Source organism: Ischnura elegans, chromosome 5 (assembly GCF_921293095.1).
Source record: "Ischnura elegans chromosome 5, ioIscEleg1.1, whole genome shotgun sequence".
In the NCBI taxonomy this organism is placed as follows: domain Eukaryota; kingdom Metazoa; phylum Arthropoda; class Insecta; order Odonata; family Coenagrionidae; genus Ischnura; species Ischnura elegans.
Window position 1 is genome coordinate 83,532,665 of NC_060250.1, and position 19,285 is coordinate 83,551,949.

The 19,285-nt window shown below is 38.5% G+C and overlaps 1 protein-coding gene across 1 annotated transcript in view; it reads right to left on the reverse strand.

Annotated features, from left to right (window-relative positions):
• Positions 1 to 19,285, reverse strand: part of LOC124159133 (E3 ubiquitin-protein ligase rififylin) — a 106,647-nt gene that overhangs the window by 86,665 nt on the left and 697 nt on the right. The gene's annotated exons all lie outside the window — the stretch shown is intronic.

Genomic DNA, 19,285 nt, shown 5'->3' on the forward strand with positions numbered 1-19,285 from the left:
GCGCCACTATCAATGGTTTAATGTTGATAAAATATGCTCCACCCCAGCAGGCTATTCCGTATTGCAATCTTGAATTAACGAGAGCATAATATACCATTTTTAACACTGATTCAGGACATATGTATCTGAGGAAGTAGAATTTTCTTACAATGGAAATCATTTCTGATTTTAATTTATTTATGTGAGACTTCCATTTACAATTTTGGTCAAAATGTATGCCTAAATATTTTATGTGACTAACCTGTTCGATCAAAATACATTTATCACAGGAAGTAACATTATCTTTTATACAATTTGCAAATTGATAGTATAGTTTACTCTTGTTTGAGGTAGATTTACTCATTCTAAACAAAATATATTTCGTTTTTTCACTTAACAACATATAATTAGCCGAAAACCACATATTGAGTGTTAAAAGATCACTTTGTATGTGTTCACATAGATCATCAACACTATTAACAGAATAACTTAGTGCAGTGTCATCTGCGAATGACGTTAATTGACATTTAAACCTGCCAGCACATAAATTGTTTACATATATTAAAAACAGTATGGGTCCCAACACAGAATCCTGTGGCACACCACAGGTGAGTCGAATCTTTTCACTGTAGCAATTTTTGAGACGCACACATTGGTATCGATCACAAATATAACTTTCAAAACCAATCATATGCGGTTCCACGTATACCCGCTTCCCATAATCGATTCATTAGTATGTTATGATTAATGGAGTCGAAGGCTTTGGTAATGTCTACAAATAAGCCAGCAACTCTACAGTTCTTATTCAGTTCGTCGTTCCGCTCTGAACAGAATTTTAATGATGCATCCTCTGTACTCTTACCACTCATAAAATACATATAAATGTACATATACACTGCCGAAATTTTCAAACACAACATAAACGAAGGAAACGCCGGTTATCGCTCACAAAGTAAATATAAAAATGAGCGATTTCTGCCATGTTCACATGAGACTGAAACTGAAAGATTGAAATAGCAAAATTCGAAATCAAGTACCCGGTCTAATTGGCTGACTGCGACAATGGCGTTTATTTACGAGTTCTTTATTTCGATTGGAAATTTTATTTCAATTAAACTCAACACTCAAGGAAAGGGAGAATTTTTGGGGGAGTTTAATAAAATCTATTAACCCTTTCTATCCCAGAGCTGCTTGTGGGAAAAATCAAATTTCAAAATTTTTCATTTTGAAAACTTGAAAATTTTGCACTCATATTTACACCATTATTATCGTGGCAGCTAAATATTTCTTCATTACAATTAACACCACAAAATAATGCCCAGTTTAGATATTTCCCAAATAAAGCAGAAAATTTATACATTTTGAGGTTGTCTAGAAGCAACATTGGGTTAAAATGGGTTAATGAGTTATGAAATGAGTATCAATGAGTAATTTTTTCATTTCCGTGATAATATTGAAGTAAGGGTTTTAATTTTGGCCTTAGATTTTGGCTACTCAGCAGCCGCATTGAGAGCTCTGTTATGTATTTACTTTTAGGATGAGATAACTTATCTTGTTAAGATACTTTCTGGCACTACAGATCACAAAGCATGAAACACTGAAAAAACTGACAAGAAAAGTAAAAAAAAAAAAAACCTTCGAGACAAAATGTCAAAACAAGACACTGACGAAAAAATGGGCAGAAGGCGAGAAACGAGAAATTATGAAGAGAAAAGGTCATACAAAGAGTACTGTGGATTACCATGACAGAAAGATGAACAAATCGGATTTTCCACGTTTTTAAACCGAGAAATTGAGTGGAAAAAAATAGGGATGGTCGGATAGGATACCTCGGATCCAAATATCCGCGGATATTGCCCTTCATCGGATACATCGGATCCAAAGTCGCGGAAGACATCGGATCTGGATCCGAAATTGTAAATCATAGCTTCAGTAAATAAGAGTGGAAAGAGTTCCGATTCTATCTTCGAATGCGCCGTCGCATGCGATTCTTGTCCTGCTCATGAACCGTTTTGTTTGAAAGCTCTCGCAGAGGTTACGTAGGAGAACTTGAGCCGTGGAAAATAAAAAAGGCAAAATACGACTGGCGCATAGTGTGACTCTTCCCAAGAGTCTGAACAATCATCGGGGGAATCTGAGCGTCAGGGATTTGAAAATGCATTTGGATCCTAAAATATCCGATCCGAAAGATCCGGCTCCGAAAATGAAGGATCCGATCCGAATCCGAAAAAAAATCCTGGATCCGTCTAGCCCTAAAAAAAAAACAAAGGAGGGAAAAGTTATATCAGACGGAGAAGTTGAGTGGATAAAATAATGGAGAGAAAAATTATAGGGGCAAACTCTCGCACCGATAAGCTTTTTTCGCACTACAGCCATTAATGGCTATGAATTCTACACAGGCTTTCCACCGAGTCTCATACTGCATTAATTCCGATATTTCGAATTACCTACAAACCGTGCATCGTCATCACGGCACATGATAAACCATCGAATTATGCGCCGGGGAAACCTAATATTGTTTTCTACAGCACAGACTCTTCACAAATACATAGGATTGAATACATCTGTCATCAGACTGGGACAAATTTAAAGGTATTTATCGAGCCAGTACGCGACGGCGTTGATAATTCAGGTCTACGCTAGTCTCTGGGTAAATCTCTACAGGTGAGTGTAAGCGTAGCCACCCGGTGGCTACGGTATAAGGCTTGTGGTGAAGTCATATTGTGACGATGACGTCATGCCTTTTCCTCCCATAAGAACGTGATAAGCAGCGTCAATGACGATCGCTGTTTGTATTTCGAACACTCGGCGGGTTCAAGGGATTACGATAGATAAAACGTCCAGGAAATATTGATTTTGGAAAATCAGGTCCAACGTCACTATCAATTCTTGATACGAGCAAGGCTATGGTAGTTGGAACAGAAATGTTTTGGCCTTCACGTACGCTGGTAGGCCGGATATGACGTAAAATTACCACGCAAAATAAACTGATCATGCCGGGCACATATGATAGCGGAAGCGAAAGCCATTGGTGGATTTCAAGTCGAGCCTTTCATCTTTTTCTACACTCTTGAACTGTAACAAACCTGATTACTCTGATTCCGCCACTGATTTCCCCTAAAATGATATATGATGATATGAACCCCAAAATACTTCATTTTCCGAGCAAATGCAATTACAACGGTTCGCGAGAGGGATTTGAAGCTGTGTAAGTAAGTTGTTCGGTGAGCAGGTCAAAAGTTGACGGAATTATTTGTGAAACTAAAGTTTTATTCGAAACATTACACGTCCTCCTCCGATATTTAATGAAACCATGATATTTCGAACTATATACGAGTCGAGAGAAAATACGTTTCAGGGTAGACTTCCATATTTTCCGTTAAGTATACATTTTTCGAAGTGATGAACTTATGAAATGTGGCACAAAGACAAATCAGGGGACAGTATAATATGCATTCTAGCATCAAATTCTATCATTGTTTAAAAATGTATAGTATCAAATGGTTTAAATTCATTTTCCAACGCTATGAAATCCTTAAAGCTTGCACTCGCGAAAAGATTTACCAGATTTCCCAGCCCTGATTCATTTTAACAGCTTGATCAAACTACATCGAAAAGACCCTTTAATAAGCTCTTATAAAAATTTTTTTTTTTAAAACCAGCCTTTATATTTAGATTACAGGGGATGAGCAACGTTTATATATGACACAAAGCAAAAAAACTCAGTGACCCCGAAAAACCAAAAGTGACGTATTAAAAAAGTCACTATATTTATTAAATTTTCAGTGAATGGTAAGCCCCCTATGTTTCAAAATGCCACCCATATGCTTTTAAATGCCTACTATGTGGATATGCCTAAAGTGGATAACTTTTACTGTGGTCGCAAAACACGAAAATCGACCATTTGGAACTTCTTAGATCAAAAACATGTTTTGGGGGGCTATAGGTTGACTGGGGGGTGGTTAAAATGGGGTTGGAGAGAAAAAGTTATATTTTCATGTATTGTCATCGGAAATGAAGAAGTGTGCAAAATTTCAGCGTTTTTGCTTCACAGGAAGTGAGTCAAATTTGAGTTACAAGATTTGTACCAGACAAACAGACAAACAAACAGACAGGTTGGTGAGTTGATATAAAGGCTGGAAAAAAATACCCCGTTTAGTGAGCCTCATAGACAACTTTCCTGCCAGAATATATCGGTTCAAAAAACATTACCTTAAAAACCTCTTGACGTCCACTCTGTGGCGTAACTAGGAATATGGGGTGATGGGATGGCCTGGGGTGGAGACCCCTCCCTAAGCAACAAGGGGTCCGGGAAAATTTGTGAAAAAAAGACATGCCTGAAGATACATTTTTCATCATTTTGGCACTAAAAATTTAACTTTAAGAAGATGCAGTTAATAAATTGCAAAACTAGACAATAACTTTTTCATTTTTCTGAGGCTTTGGGGGATCTATTCCCTCATCCTCCTTATAGTTACGCCACTGCGTACAACCCTAATCATCAACTTTCTATGTGACATCACGGTTAAATGGATATCACGATCGTTCCATCAGAGTGATCGGTTAGCGTTAAATCCATGAGACGGAAAGCCCTAAGACTGCGCACTAGATATCAGCCGAGATCTCCATCCCTGTCGCCTCACTATCATCACGATTAGACTGTGAAGTAGGCCAAACTATTTCCGATTCGGTTACTTTTGCGGGGTTTTATTTACCTGGCAACGGTTCAGACTCGCCATCCAATCATACCCGCCTAATTTGACTCGGTTGACGACAACGTAAAAATATGATATTTCGAATACACAGCGAGTCAAGGAAGAATACGACGTTTCACGGTAGTAGCCTTCCATATTTTCGGTTTAGAATACATTTTTCGATGTGGAACAATGACAAGTCAGGGGACAGTGCAATATGCATTCTAACTCAACTTCTATAATATGATTAAAAATTTACAGTATATAATGGTTTAAATTAATTTTTCAACGCGATAAATTTGCATAGTTTTACAAGCCATTGGGTAATAAAATATTTCTCGGTTACTTTCGAAAATATTGACAAAGATTTCACAGTATCTGAGTAAAAATTCATAAGGAGAGCATAATTATATTGGATACCGGAAACATGTAAGAATTTCATAACAAATATTTTTCACTAAAGCAAAATAACTAACTCACTACTTTCATCGAAAGTATTATAAAATGACAAATTATTTTTCTAAACAATTTTTCGGACGAACTTAATATCAAAATATTGTTCTAATTGAAGAGAAATCTATACTACTCTCGAAGATTTCGAAAGTATTTGTTTAAAATGCTTAATGTATTTTAATGCTAAACTATTGTCATCGTAGCGGACGAACTCAACGGTGTTTTCGAAAATATGGACATGACTTGGATTTCATTGCGTAGCAGAATGGATATATTTTAACGCATGAGTTCAACCGATTTATGCGTGTTTTAGTGGAAGTTCGACGTTTTGAAATAAAAAGTAGACCAGTACAAAACCAGATGATGGATCAGTGAGCCGAAACGCGCCGTACGCATTAAAAAATTGTAGAAAAGTGCATATACTTTTTATATCTTTCTCCATTTTGGCGCGTCTACAGGAAGAGAATGATTGAAAAAATATTTCTATCTTTCCTGTATCTTAATCTCACCAACTCTTTCCTACCTATGCCTTTGTGAGTGTCTCCCCTCGTGAGGCGAAGAACCTCTCATGTGTTCCCAGAAAATGAGTCATGAGGACGCAATAATTCTAAATGTTTGGCCCCGGATGATAGTCGCCGTCCAAACAAACGGCGGAACGAGGAAGAACGTATGGCTGGCTGCTATTTCGGCGACGCGATCTGGGTGGGCGAGGAAACATGTAGGCCGAACAGTACTTCTCATCCGAAGAATGCAGAGCGTGAATGCGATTCAGTGAATTCTTCGCTGTGCTGCGCCCACATATCTACACAGAGTGTTTCCGGAGGAATCTACTTTTCTTCAGGAGGTGGTAGGGAAGGCAATTTTAAGCACTTTTTGCCCATAAACATGGAGACACAGCTCCTTAGATACTGAGCTATGACAACGTAAACAATTTTTTGAACGTGCTTTACAATTATTATGAAAACTGTTTTACTATGTTACCCAGAAATTTCGACACTTTATTTAGTCCGCTGGATTTTTAAGGAAATTAAATAATTAAGTTTGGATGAAAATGTGCGATTATAATGGCTTGAAACAATCTCAAAATGGATGAGACTACGCAATCGTATTGTTGATAATCGCTCACAGCTCTCGTTTAATTAAGCTCAATAACTTCAAATTTTCGAGGAAAGTTGTCAGTATTTTCTGTTGATATGTTACACTTACACCAGATAAAGTCTATAAACACACTCTTTACGAATAAGATTTCTCAACGTGGCTGCGCAGAAACGAAAAGCTGAGGCCAACTTTGGAAACCCAACTTCAGTATTATTATCACACCGGGCGAAAATTGCTCTGATTCTTATTCAGTGTATGGAAGTACTTCTCAAATGGAGAATGCAAAATTTTACGAATCCCCTAGCAGCTGCACTTTGTGCCGCAACTCATTGATGCAATTCATGCACGTGCCTCTTTGATAGACATAAAATAGGCACATAAATACGTTCCAAAGGGAATCCGGGATTAAGGAAAGACTCATCACGACAATATATGATTTTGTTCATTCCTGGCGTACGATACTGGTGAAATATTCTCGGGTTTTCCACCGGGTGAGTTGCTTGTAGGTCAACGTTTCGATACCTTCCTCTACCATCGTCCCCACGGCATGCCCTGAGGACGATGGCAGAGGTAGCTATCGAAACGTAGGCCTATAAGCAACTCACCCGGTGGAAAACCCGAGAATGTTTCACCAGTATCACACTAAATTTTCCAAAATATCGTTAAAATATAACGATTTTTCGTTGATATTCTACGATGATGTTTCTGTCAATGATCTCGTCATTTTCCATGCAAAAGAAACAAAATAGGGAAAGAAACAGCCAGCAGTTGAAAAATTTTCCCTTCCATTTTCCACCCCTGAGAAGACACGATGAATTGAAGCACTAAATTTTGGTGAACTACGATAACGCGTTCAGTAGAATAATATTTTAACCCATAAATGTAGTACAGGCTGCAAACTACGCCTATGGGCAATGTAAACAAATCCCCGACTATCTGTATAACAATAAATATGGAAAATAGCTGCTATTGTCTTAGTCTAAAAACATTCAGTGACACTGATGTCGGAGTAAATTTATATTAGAGCGATTAATGGAGCCTCCGCCACAACCAAAAGCTGAGGTCAATATTTCACAACAACACCTCTACTTTTTCGCGAACATTAAATGTTATTCAAATAAAAATTTCAAGAGACACAAACAACATGAAAAAAACTCTATCGTCTTAGCCGTAGGTATACAAACTTCGACATAAATCGCACGTATACAAGATGCTATAAACTCAAGATTATGGCAAAGTTATAAGGCATGATGACCGGATGAAAACAATCGTAAAAGGACAAGTGGAAGGGAAGAAGGGCAAGGGAGGGCCCCGAATGAGTTACATAAGACAGATTATAATGGCCGTTTTACACGGGGCGCGTCATTGCGCAGGCTAGCACTGAAAACATGTTGAAATTGCGAGAACGCGAGCTTGGAATAAGACCAGGGGCTATTTTGCCGTCTCGCAACCACGCTCTCTCGCATGTGTTCCAGCAATTCACAGATTTACACGACGCAATTTTGATTGCGCCTTCGTACATACGTCAGACTGCGCAATGACGTGCCTCGTGTAAAACGGCTTTCAAGATTGTCGATCAATTATGAAGATGATGGCAACTTTCTACAAAAATGTTTCATTTTCGAATAAGTTTCGTATCATCACCACCTGACAGTGACACGAACGGGATCGAAACAAAAATCATTTTTGGGAAGTACCTTTTTATCACTTGGATTTAGTAATTTCAATCTTGCTCACACCGACAGAAGCCGAAAACATTTTTAAAATTTATAAAAATCTCTTTCTTCCTATTTACTCTCAGCCTCTGACAATACATTGCGGGATAACTGTCGCGTCCTACCGGTTTGGATTTCCACCACCGCATGCTGAAGACTGTCGTTTCGCGGCGTGGGCAGAAAAACATCTGGACAGGCAGACCACGGGTCGGCTGGACGTCGCTGACGGGGAGCGGAGGCGCGGCTCGCTTCGCGGGAAGGCTGGGAAGTGCGACAGCCACCGAGAGGCACACAGAACGCTCGCGGACAGAGTATGACAATCGATGCTCACTATTCTGCACTTCCGAAGAGACGGACCCCGCCGAGCCGACATGCCATCGCGGAAAAACGATAAAAGTCCCGGGGGAGATAAGGAGGAAATCTCGACCACCGAGAACGGGGCAGAGAGGAAAACAATCCTCTTTGTCCGTGACGTCCGCCGTCATACTGTGGACGATTCTGGGCGCGCTTTTAGCGATTCGTTCGATAGATCGAGAAATCGAAATTGATAAGTAATAATTAGATTATACGAAATCGATCGATCGCAATGACCATCGTCAAAACCTTCTATCGCAGACGTTAACACAAGTTCCCCTTTATACACTTAACCGTAGAGGGAGTTGGTCCCAGGAACAACCAAGAACACCGACGTCACAGTGTTTACACTTTCACCGGAGGAGCCCATTCCTCTCATGGCCATATCGAATTGCGCATGCACAGGGCGAATCCTGAGGCGTGATATGCTAGAGGTCCAAAAGAAAACTTATCACGTTCATTAGTTTTGTTGTTGGGACAAATATTTTCTCCCTAGCTCCGCACACACAGTTTACACGATCGAAGGTGTAAACACGGTGGCACTTTTTAGGTTAGTTTAGGTTGGAAGTGACTAAGATGGAAAGAAATTTCGAGCATGAATAACTTTATTTCTATCAATTAATTGAAACTACAGTCGATAGTTTCGATTACTCGAGCTATCTCGCACTGACAATAGTCTACACCTTGGGGAAATGGTCAGCACTGACAATTTCATTTCGGACGAACAATTGAGATTATTTGAGAAGATTTACATTCAACGACGAGCGGTAGCGAATATAGTTGCAAGATATGGACAGCTTCATTTCGATGGTGAACTGATAGCCAATGATCCTCTTCCAACTAATTTTTGATCACAAATCTTCGCCGCGAATGGAGCGGAAGTCATTTCCTGTAGTGTTACCGAGGCTTTCTTCCAATAAGCATTTAAATTTAAGAGACAGGCCAGGATATTTAAACACCATAGCATATTTTTTAGACGTCGAGAACCGTTAACTTTTAAAGGAACGAAAATAAAAAAAACACTCTCTCACGCATTATAGTCACAATTAAATTGAATATACTTTGATAAGTTCAAATTTTCAAATAAGGCAGTTATCGCCCGCTTTAGGCGTGAGCAATTCCAAAATCATACACACACTACTGCCTACTTATTCGCGACACTCACGCATTAGCTGCGACAAAATATCCATGAAAAATAATGTCCCCCGCGAAACGATCAAGTGAAAATAAGGAGAAAAAATTCAAACACGGCAGGAAATCGAACCGGGATACCTCAACGTCTAAATACAACGGAATTAACACACTAAATGCTGGAAAGATATATAAAATCAATCTACTAGAAAAGGCAAAATTTTGTGATGATAGGCGCGGTAAATAAATGAGAGAAGTAAACATTTAAAAAATGATAGAGCTGAGGTCATGAGACATGGAAATCACAACTTTTAACAATTCCTGCCCAAGACACATTTATATGTACAGTAAAGGCAGAGAACCTTCTGATGAGCCACATATGGCTTAGAAAGACTCTAAAAGGAAATCATGGTCTCCTTCTTTCATTTTTTCACACGACGTAAAAAAATCACTAGATTTAGCAGCGTAAACTGAGGAAGATGGTTGGCCAAGAAACGTTCGGAAATGTGCTTTGAATTTTATGCACCAGTATTTAATGCGTTAAGTCAGGTACGCCGCGCACATTTCTTTGTCATAGGCGCTAACTATTATGCATCCGGTTTACGTCCAGGTCAAGGCATGATTTTCCTTAATTCCCTCTTCCGGGCGACAGTGTGGAGAGGAATAACGAGGCCTGTAGACTGTAGCACAAAAGAAAAAAAAGGTGAAACTATAAGAACAATATTATTCTTCACCTTGTAGGACAGCAGAAGTACAAACAAAAACCTTTGCATTGGAACAGTGGCGTAAGTATGGGGGGATGAGGGGATGTATCCCCCCCCCCCCAAAGCCTCTGAGAAATAAAAATATTAATTAAAAATCTTGTCTGGATTTGATTAATAATAAGTGCGCATGCTTAATGTTAAGTTTTAAGTGCAAACTATGTAAAAATGATTTACAGGCATGTTATTTTTCGGACGGTCTCCTGAACTCTCTGTTTCCTGGGGGGTAGCCCCCACTAAACTCCTCTTCCCCCAAAGCATATTCCTAGTAACGCCACTTGCATTGAAAACATGGGCTAATGAAAAATCTGACTAGAAAATACTCAAATCCTTCCTGATCTTGAGCTGGCGAGCTGCGGGTGCTGAAGATCAAATGTACGGATGGTATGATAAACGGGGTGGTGTACCGAATAATAGAGGAAGAAAAGGAATTGTGGAGTACCATACGCAAGAAGAGGACCCAAGAAATTAATAGTAGCGGGCGCAACGTGGTGGGAATCTTTTTGGTAGGAGTTGAAGGAATTAAACCTTGGCTTTTTCTACATGGTAATTTATTATGTCCGACCATGGTTTCGTTACAGTGTGACATTATCAAGGTGAGGAATACAAGTATGTATTGCGTTAAATTGGTTAAATATTGTTAAGTTTATTCATAATTTTTTTGTTTAATTTTGTCATTTTATATATAAATGGCAAAGTGCTGTTTTTTAACGCTAAACATACCTATACCGCTAAATTTACCTGTACTCCTCACCTTGATAATGTTATAGTGTAACGAAGTCATGGTCGGACATAATAAATCACAACTAGGGAAGAGCCAATTTTTTATTCCTTCAACTCCGAGGACCCAAGAATTACATGAAACACATCGATTACGCGAAAAATATAATGCAGGGAATATAGAAGAGAAGGTCCCTCGGTTCCAAAAGAAATACATGAAAGCCAAATAACGAACACACATGAAAGAGGAACAACCTATCTGAAAGAAATACCTTAGGAAAGAGAGAATCGTAAGGCTGCAGTATATTTATGTTGAAATTGTAGAAGTGTGAATGAACGGGTCACTTACGCGTATTCTCTGAACTATTTGGTGAACACCAGAATAGAGATAGCTGTAATCAATAATTTGAGGCGCCACTTGGTGATTGCTTCATTTTTCATTTAAGAAATTCGATAATTTCATATTATCACATTAGTATTGGGCCGGTTTTTACCGGTGGAACTTAGCATCATCATGGTGGCACACAGCGACGACACTGGTCGTCTGATAACGTATTGTGTGAATTTCGAAAAGTTTTGTTGAATTAAAACTTTTGGGCTATATCGCCGCGTCAGATTTTGGGTGGCCCCCGAAATCCAACCCAAAATCTGACGCGGGCCACCCAAAATCTGACGCGGCGATATAGCCCAAAAGTTTTAATTCAACATGACGAGCACCCGCGAAAGTTTTAACGAAGAATTTCGAAAAGTTTATTTGATTAAAACAGGGGAAATACACGGTATAAATCATACAATACTATTAAATAACATAGTAGAAAAACAATACTGATTCATATTACCTGTCCTCATTCCAATCAGAAAAGTGACCAATTACAACAAATTTGTTTGATAAATATCTCGCACCATGCAAAATGAATATCAAGAAGAAGGAGGGTCCAATGTGCACTGAAATTAAACGTACTTGTAACGTAAAAGGCGTCTCCTTTCATTCAAATATCCGCACTCTTCCCACTATTTAATCCATCGTCCATTTAATCCACTGGCGATGTAATCACAGCACTTAACGTATCCTCGTAAAACCAGTAGCCCGGATAACTCATGAGTGTCTCACACAAAATATACAAGCACAAAAAATGTTAAATGCACACCAAAAAACTTTCCGCTGATAAATTCGCACAGTAAGCTGGAATTCCAGGGTATGCTAAATAATCCCACGTATTTCGGATGTAAAAGATACAGCCTGAGATCCTAAAAAAAATCTGGGGGGTTTAAGATCAAACGGGAGAATAGTGCGGGAAACGATGTTAGTGTACAAAAAAAATAGGAGAATTGTAGGCAAAGGGCCATAATGGTTTCATCCACACGAGTACATCTCCTATTCCATCGCAAATTCATACTTCTACATGTACACTTTCTCTTCCCTCTAGCTCTTTAGAACTAAGGAAGCATATGGCTTTCGCCATAAAATACGACGAACGTTCTTTCACGACTCACGCATTGTTCAAAGGACAAGGCATCTTCACCACACACACTACTCCTCCTATCACATAATCTTAAGCATCTAAAAAGTAACCTTTCGTTTGGTGAGTGAAATTATCTTAACAAAAGAGATCACGCCCGTCAGTCGAGGCCGTAAAATTGAGAAATAATACGATACCGCGGATAAAGTCCATCATCGGATGATAACAATAGCATTTCTTAGAGAGAAACGGGCAGCAAATGATATGAAATAGTAGATAGGGATTTTCAGGCGAAAAAATATAGATAACCTCTTCCCTCCACTTATACTTCAAATAATCAACCCATTCCCTCTGTCATTTCCTCCTCCAATTTCGACGTCACTTTTGACCAAAAATTAATTTTTTCTACGATCATATATAAACCATTGTGAAAAAGGCTATGGCAGTGTTTGGGACCCTTACCCGAACGAGATATCCGAACCGAGTGCTTTAAAATCCGTCTTCATTGGATGTGTGCAACCCATCCTAGAATATTGCTATCCCATATGGTCAACTGCTTCTCCCACCACACAAAAACTACTCAACCGCCCACTCATTTTCTCCCTGGCAATAGTACGACATCGTAAACCTCACCTCAGACTCTCTTCACGTGAAGAAATACTACATTCACTTACATTATTACACCCCACCCACCGCCGATTGACATGCGACATCAAATTTCTTCACTGCATCATGAATGGGTCCTTCAGATGCATTGATCTCCAGACATTCTTTTCACTCCACATTCCAGCTCGCAAAGCCCGCAACACTGAAATTCTACACCAGCCCAAATTCCGACGGCCAATATCCCATAGATCTCCTTTTTTTACCGCTTACCTTCTCTTTTCAATTGCATCTCAAATACTTCTCCTCTTGACCTCATTGCCTCCCGCACCAATTTCAATAGCCAATTGCAAAGACTTTCTTTTTGATACCCAACTTTGGTATGTATTGTATAGGTTAAAAATGATAGTTTTTACACTTGTTTTTTATCATACTAACATAATTTATTTTGTTTATAAAACCCAAATTTAAAGGCCTTAGTGCTGTTTTTGATGTTAAATAAATTGATAAAATAAATAACTTATCAAGAGAAATAAAAAGAAAATACTTTAAAATCTTTTCGATTATTATCTTTCGAAAATGCGGAATGGAATCATATTACGGTCACTCGCTTAACATTTAACCAAATCAAAAGGAACGATTTACAATATGCTACTCACTACTGTCACACAAATGGGCTGAAATGGAAGAAAGACGAGGGAAAACAACGTAGACTTATTCCAGCTTCTTTTAAAAACGAAGTAATAATAACTCGGTTTCTATTTCATTTGAACAGAGAAGCTACATCTGGTATCACCGATGCACATGATCTTGTCGCCAAATATATATAAATGTCTTGAATATCGCCAAAAGATCCTGGATATCCTGAACGATGCATCATACAAGACCCTATGTATGAATGATGGGGAAACTCCGTGTGACGTCGTTCTGGTTCCCGCTGCTGCAAGTGAGGTGACCTTGGGGCGAGGCTTTGAGCGCTGATACGACGCAGGATGCTAGCAGGTAGCAGATTATCCTGCTGGCTGGTAGCGCTTGGCTTAAATAAGGATTATTAATACCTTATCAAACGAAGAAAACTTTCCAACCTTAGCCAGTTTTAATAGGTGATTATTAAGACATGTTTCCCTGAGCTCTGTGCCTCATGGATGCATTGGTAATCTCAGACGATGTAAAACTCCTATCTATTCGTATAGAAACTAGGTCCCTGTGACGTCACGTGGAGTGGCATCGCATGGGCGCCATTCCTGTCTTTTGCAAATGAGGATAAAATTGACCATTGCCATTCGTCTAAACCGGGATTTCTAAAACCAAATAATTTGTATATTATGAATACACTAATGGTGGGTAACGAATGGCAATCAATGCCTTTCGTTTTCTTTGATGAAGGAAATAACCCTATTTGAGGGAAAATGGAACGAGGCTTACAATAAAATTTAGAGGATTCGTGTAAACTGCGCAAACCCATTTTTTCACCGGCATTTCCGAAAAAAAGTAGGTGGCTTTTACGGGTAAATACGGTATTATTGAATGTTTTTTTCACATTTCTTCTTAATTCGCCCCAAAAATGTTTTACGTCACCGACAATTGCGCCTTAAAACCTCTTTGGGCAGCCCTACGTAAACTGAAGTAATATTTTGAGCATGAACGCCTGAGATGAGTTCTATTATCACATTTTAACAGCCTTGGCTCTGAAGCCACATTCCGCAAGGACTCAAAGTTGACCATGGGGAACTTGAAGTCACAACTTATACAAACTTCCGCATCATAATTTCATGATTGATGTGACCGTAGTTATGGTTAGCTGGTTGTCTAAAGGCTTTTGATCCTGGCATCCGCCTAATGCTTTGAGAAAAAAACTTTAAACTTACGGGCTCTGCCAACATTCACTCATACCATCCGAATTGTTTGCGCGATGTTTGATTAATAAAAAAACTCTTATGCGAATAATAGAAGGTCTTAATGTATCGTATACTAGGGTATCTTTGGCCCACAGAAAAAACGGCTTCATAGTTCTGCATTTTACCATTTGCATTGAGTTAGTGACTTAGTTCTTACATCAGATGACCGGTAGCAGCATTATCTTCACTCCTGAACCAAGTTCCACAAAGGAACACGAATAAAATAAATTTACAGTTTAAAATCAAGAAACAAAAAATTAAACTAAGAAATATTTTGTGTGGGGTATCTTCGCTCCAACTCAAGGTTAGAGCTAGATTTGTATGTTTTTATTAGATTTGGCAGTTACCACAATTCAAGATAATTTTGGCCCAATTAAAACAAACCCTATTCGTTAAAACTGTTTGAGATTCAGAAACAGTCTTAAATTAAAGGTACATGATCTATTAATAATTTTATCCAATTTATACGCATCGTTTACTAATTTTAAAGTTAGATAAGCTTGACGGTATCCCTTGTTAGAATATTTTGAAGAGATTCTTCGAAAAAATAATGTTTTCCAAATCAAAACAAATTGAATTCAACAGATCTGTATTTTTTGCACTGTAGCGAAGACAAGGCAGTAGAGTTCTTGGTAGAGCCGCGAGCCTCTAAGCCTCCTGAGCGGATGTATCGCGGGCAGTCGCCATATGGGAAAAAATCGGGGGAGGGGGCGGGGTGAAGCCCCTCTAAGCCCCCCCAATACTACGTGCCTGCACCTCACAACCTCCCACGCCCTCTGGAGGGAGTGAAAGGCTTCAGACGACGAAACCTTGAGGCTGAGGACGTCTGAGAAAACGTCTTTCAAGGGTTGATGGAATCGATAGCACGACACACCCCATCCACTGCAAGTAGGTTCAATCCCTTCGATTCCCACATAAAATGGGGTAAAGAACCCGAGCGGTCATTCAGGGGAAGGAATTTTCACCATATCCATGATTTTGAGAGAGTGCCTACAGGATACATATAGCCTTCATTTTTGTCCAAGTGATATTGAATGTGCATCAAGAAAATAAACAGGAAGGGAAAATGAGGCTTCGGACTATAGAACTCTACGTTTCAACCCTACCCTCAGGGCCGTTATAAGCGGTAAGCAAAGCACGCAAGGAGATAAATGGTTGAGAGTTGATATAATCCACAAAAGTATTGTAGAAGTAAGGGTTTACCGTTTTAAGTTCACGCTGATATTTAAGTATCTACCCTTATTCCTAAATTATTCGTATTTATTTCTACCACTCAGATTATTTTGAGGGGTGGGGGGGTTGGAATATTGTTCGCTTGCACGACAAAAATGTCTAAAACCAGCGTTAATTATAAACTTCGTCTTCTTTCATACAAATTGAATGATGAGATGAAACTTTACTAAACATGACTATAAATTCGACCACGGTTTCACTGCAACTACCAGGATTATCCTTTTTTCAAATTCCGATCGGCCATAATATTCAAACCACAGGGACAATCCAATTTACTCTGCGCAGATAGATGTATGGCACGGTATCTTAAGCACGTCCATCGACAGCGTCACGTCGCAATAGGGTAGTTTCCTTCATCAAAGGAAACGAAAGTAATTTATTGCGATTCGTTACCTACCATTAGTGTATTCATAATATACAAATTATTTGGTTTTATAATTCCCAGTTTAGCGAATGGCGATGGTCAATTTTAACTGCATTTGAAAAAGGGCAGATTGGCGCCCATGCGATGCCACTCCACGTTGCATCGTCTGAGATTACCAATGCATGCATGAGGCACAGAGCTCAGGAAAACATGTCTTAATATTCACCTATTAAAACTGCCTATGGTCGGAAAGTTTTCTTCGTTTGATAGGGTATTAATAATCCTTATTTAAGCCAAGCGCTACCAGCCAGCATGGTACTCTGCTACCTGCTAGCATCCTGCGTCGTATCAGCGCTCAGAGCCTCGCCCCAAGGTCACCTCACTTGCGGCAGCGGGAACCAGAATGACGTCACACGGAGTTTTCTCAGCATTCATACTTAGCCGTCGCGTTTTCGCGCGCTAGAAAATTTTCACTTTTATTTAATCGCGAAAAATAGATATCGTCATTTTAAAATCTAAAATCGTGAAATGCGTACTCCAGGAGTAATAATCTTTCGATTTAGGCGATAAAAAAATAATAGGAAACCACCCTATTGTAAGATCTTAGTGCACAAAAAGCACTTAAATATGTCTATTACAACCGAGTCTCCCGCCAAGGGTGATGTGCGAGATGTCATTCGATTTTTTTCTGATGAGGCGTGGAATGGTGCCGAAATTCGTTTACGAACGAATATTGTTGGAAAACTATTATAGCAAATGTCGGAAGTCGGTACGGGGTGTACGTATAAAAGTAGCTGGACGGTGTAGGTAAATGTGTAGCTAAAAAAACATTTTAAATTTCATTACGGTTTTAATTTTAAGAACGATTGGACCATTAAAAAAGAATAGCCCTCGAAAATCATCGTGCAGTGGTACAACTTCCAATCTACATCGGCACAATACTCGGATTTCATTCTTCCTTCCATTTTTATTTTATGATCTCCGCTGAGTTCAACGATCTCACATAAATTCAAAGAGATTACAATCCGTTATTTTCTCTCCTTCTTACACTAATGATTTTTATCCTGTTTGCAATTTTGTGAGTTTTGAAAATATAATAGTTTAATTATTATTTTTTGCTCATGGAACTGGAAGGCCACAACTTGACATCGATAAACCCCAGGTACAGGCAATCAAAAACGCTATATATTTATTGAATGGACTTTTTTCTCTTTTCGAATCGAATGAACAAAAAATTTTTTTAACCTTAAAAACACTTAAAAAACGATTTTTTTCGAGTTTCCCTTATCAAACTCTTTTTTACTCACTATCAGTGAAATGAGAATTCGGTCACCAGTGAATCACGCGCGGCCGCGGCCGTCTTAATCGTGTAAGACAACTGTATTGCCGCATCACGAAGTCTCTCTAAGGTCTATTACGGATGAAAAACTTAAGTACAAAGAGAATAAAGCCTTCAAGGAGCCCACAAAAATATATACGGAGCAGTAATATGGAATGCCAAGCAATTTAATTTTAAAGGCAAAACGTTATACACTCCAAGCAGGAATATCTGGATTGTATTATCTGAAGGAACTTCCCCAAGCATAAAATGCCAATGTATCGGCCTAACAAAATACCAAACTATATTTATTTTTAAATATGTTTTGAAAATAGAAAAATACACTCTCAATGACGCATTGAGGAAGGCCATCGGCAAAAGTAACCTATCACGATGATAAGTTAATCGGGAAAAAAACTAAGAATTCAATCTTAAAATATCATTAATTTTTTTTCAATTTCTTTCATCTCGAATGATAAAAACGTTACTTATAATAGTTTACCACGTATCGTCTTTTCATGAGTGAAGGTGCATTATTAATTTAATGACAATAGGTAATATCATGGAGTAAGTATAATAGAGAAAGTATGTATATACTTACTCTAGGGTAATATGCACTCTCCTTAGACGGGAATGTCAGCATCGTATTATCTGAAGGAACTTCCCTAAGCATAAAATACCTATGTATCGGCCTAACAAACATAATAAACTATTCTTTTAAATTGTGTTGAAAATAGAAAATTAAAATCTTAATATGGCATTAAGGAAATCCAGCGGTGAAAGTGAAGTAACCTATCACGATAAAGTTAATCGGAATTAAAGAAGAATTAAATCGTGAAAAAATGGGAAGAAAGTTTTTTTTTTCGCTCGAACTATAAAAAAAGTTTACTACGACCGTTTAAAAAGTTTCGTTTTTTTCTATAGGTGCTCTTTTTTTACTTATATCACTGATTTTACACTGAAAAGGGTTTGGATGCAAGGCGACGGAGAAAATTATATCAGCGAGCAAACCATGGGGGAAGGAGGCAATTGAAGATGAAGCGAGTTTTCAAAACTACGCTTCCAACCCTAAACAATCCACAACTTGAATTAAATTTTTAAATTTAAATTTAGAGATCAGTTCCTGGACCCAAATTACCGACTAGAAAAAAGTCACATAAAAAAGATCACAATTTAGTGATGACACATTTTAGTGGAAGGAAATCACGCCAAAGTTCGCGGGATATTACATGACATACGAGATAATATTAAGCAAAAAAATATCTTACAGCTAGAACTTTAGTGTACTAGCCCCTAGAATACGAGCCCCGCCCTGCTCGTCAAAGTATAGGAAACTAGGATGGTGGCATTAACATGAATCCAAGAATATAGGCAACAAGATAAAGGCTTTTTTTAATGATGACGAATCTTTAGCGCCTGATAAAACAATTATTTCACCAGATAAGAAGTTCACACGACAGATTAGGGTTATTTAATATAGAATAGAAGATAAAAAATTAAATTC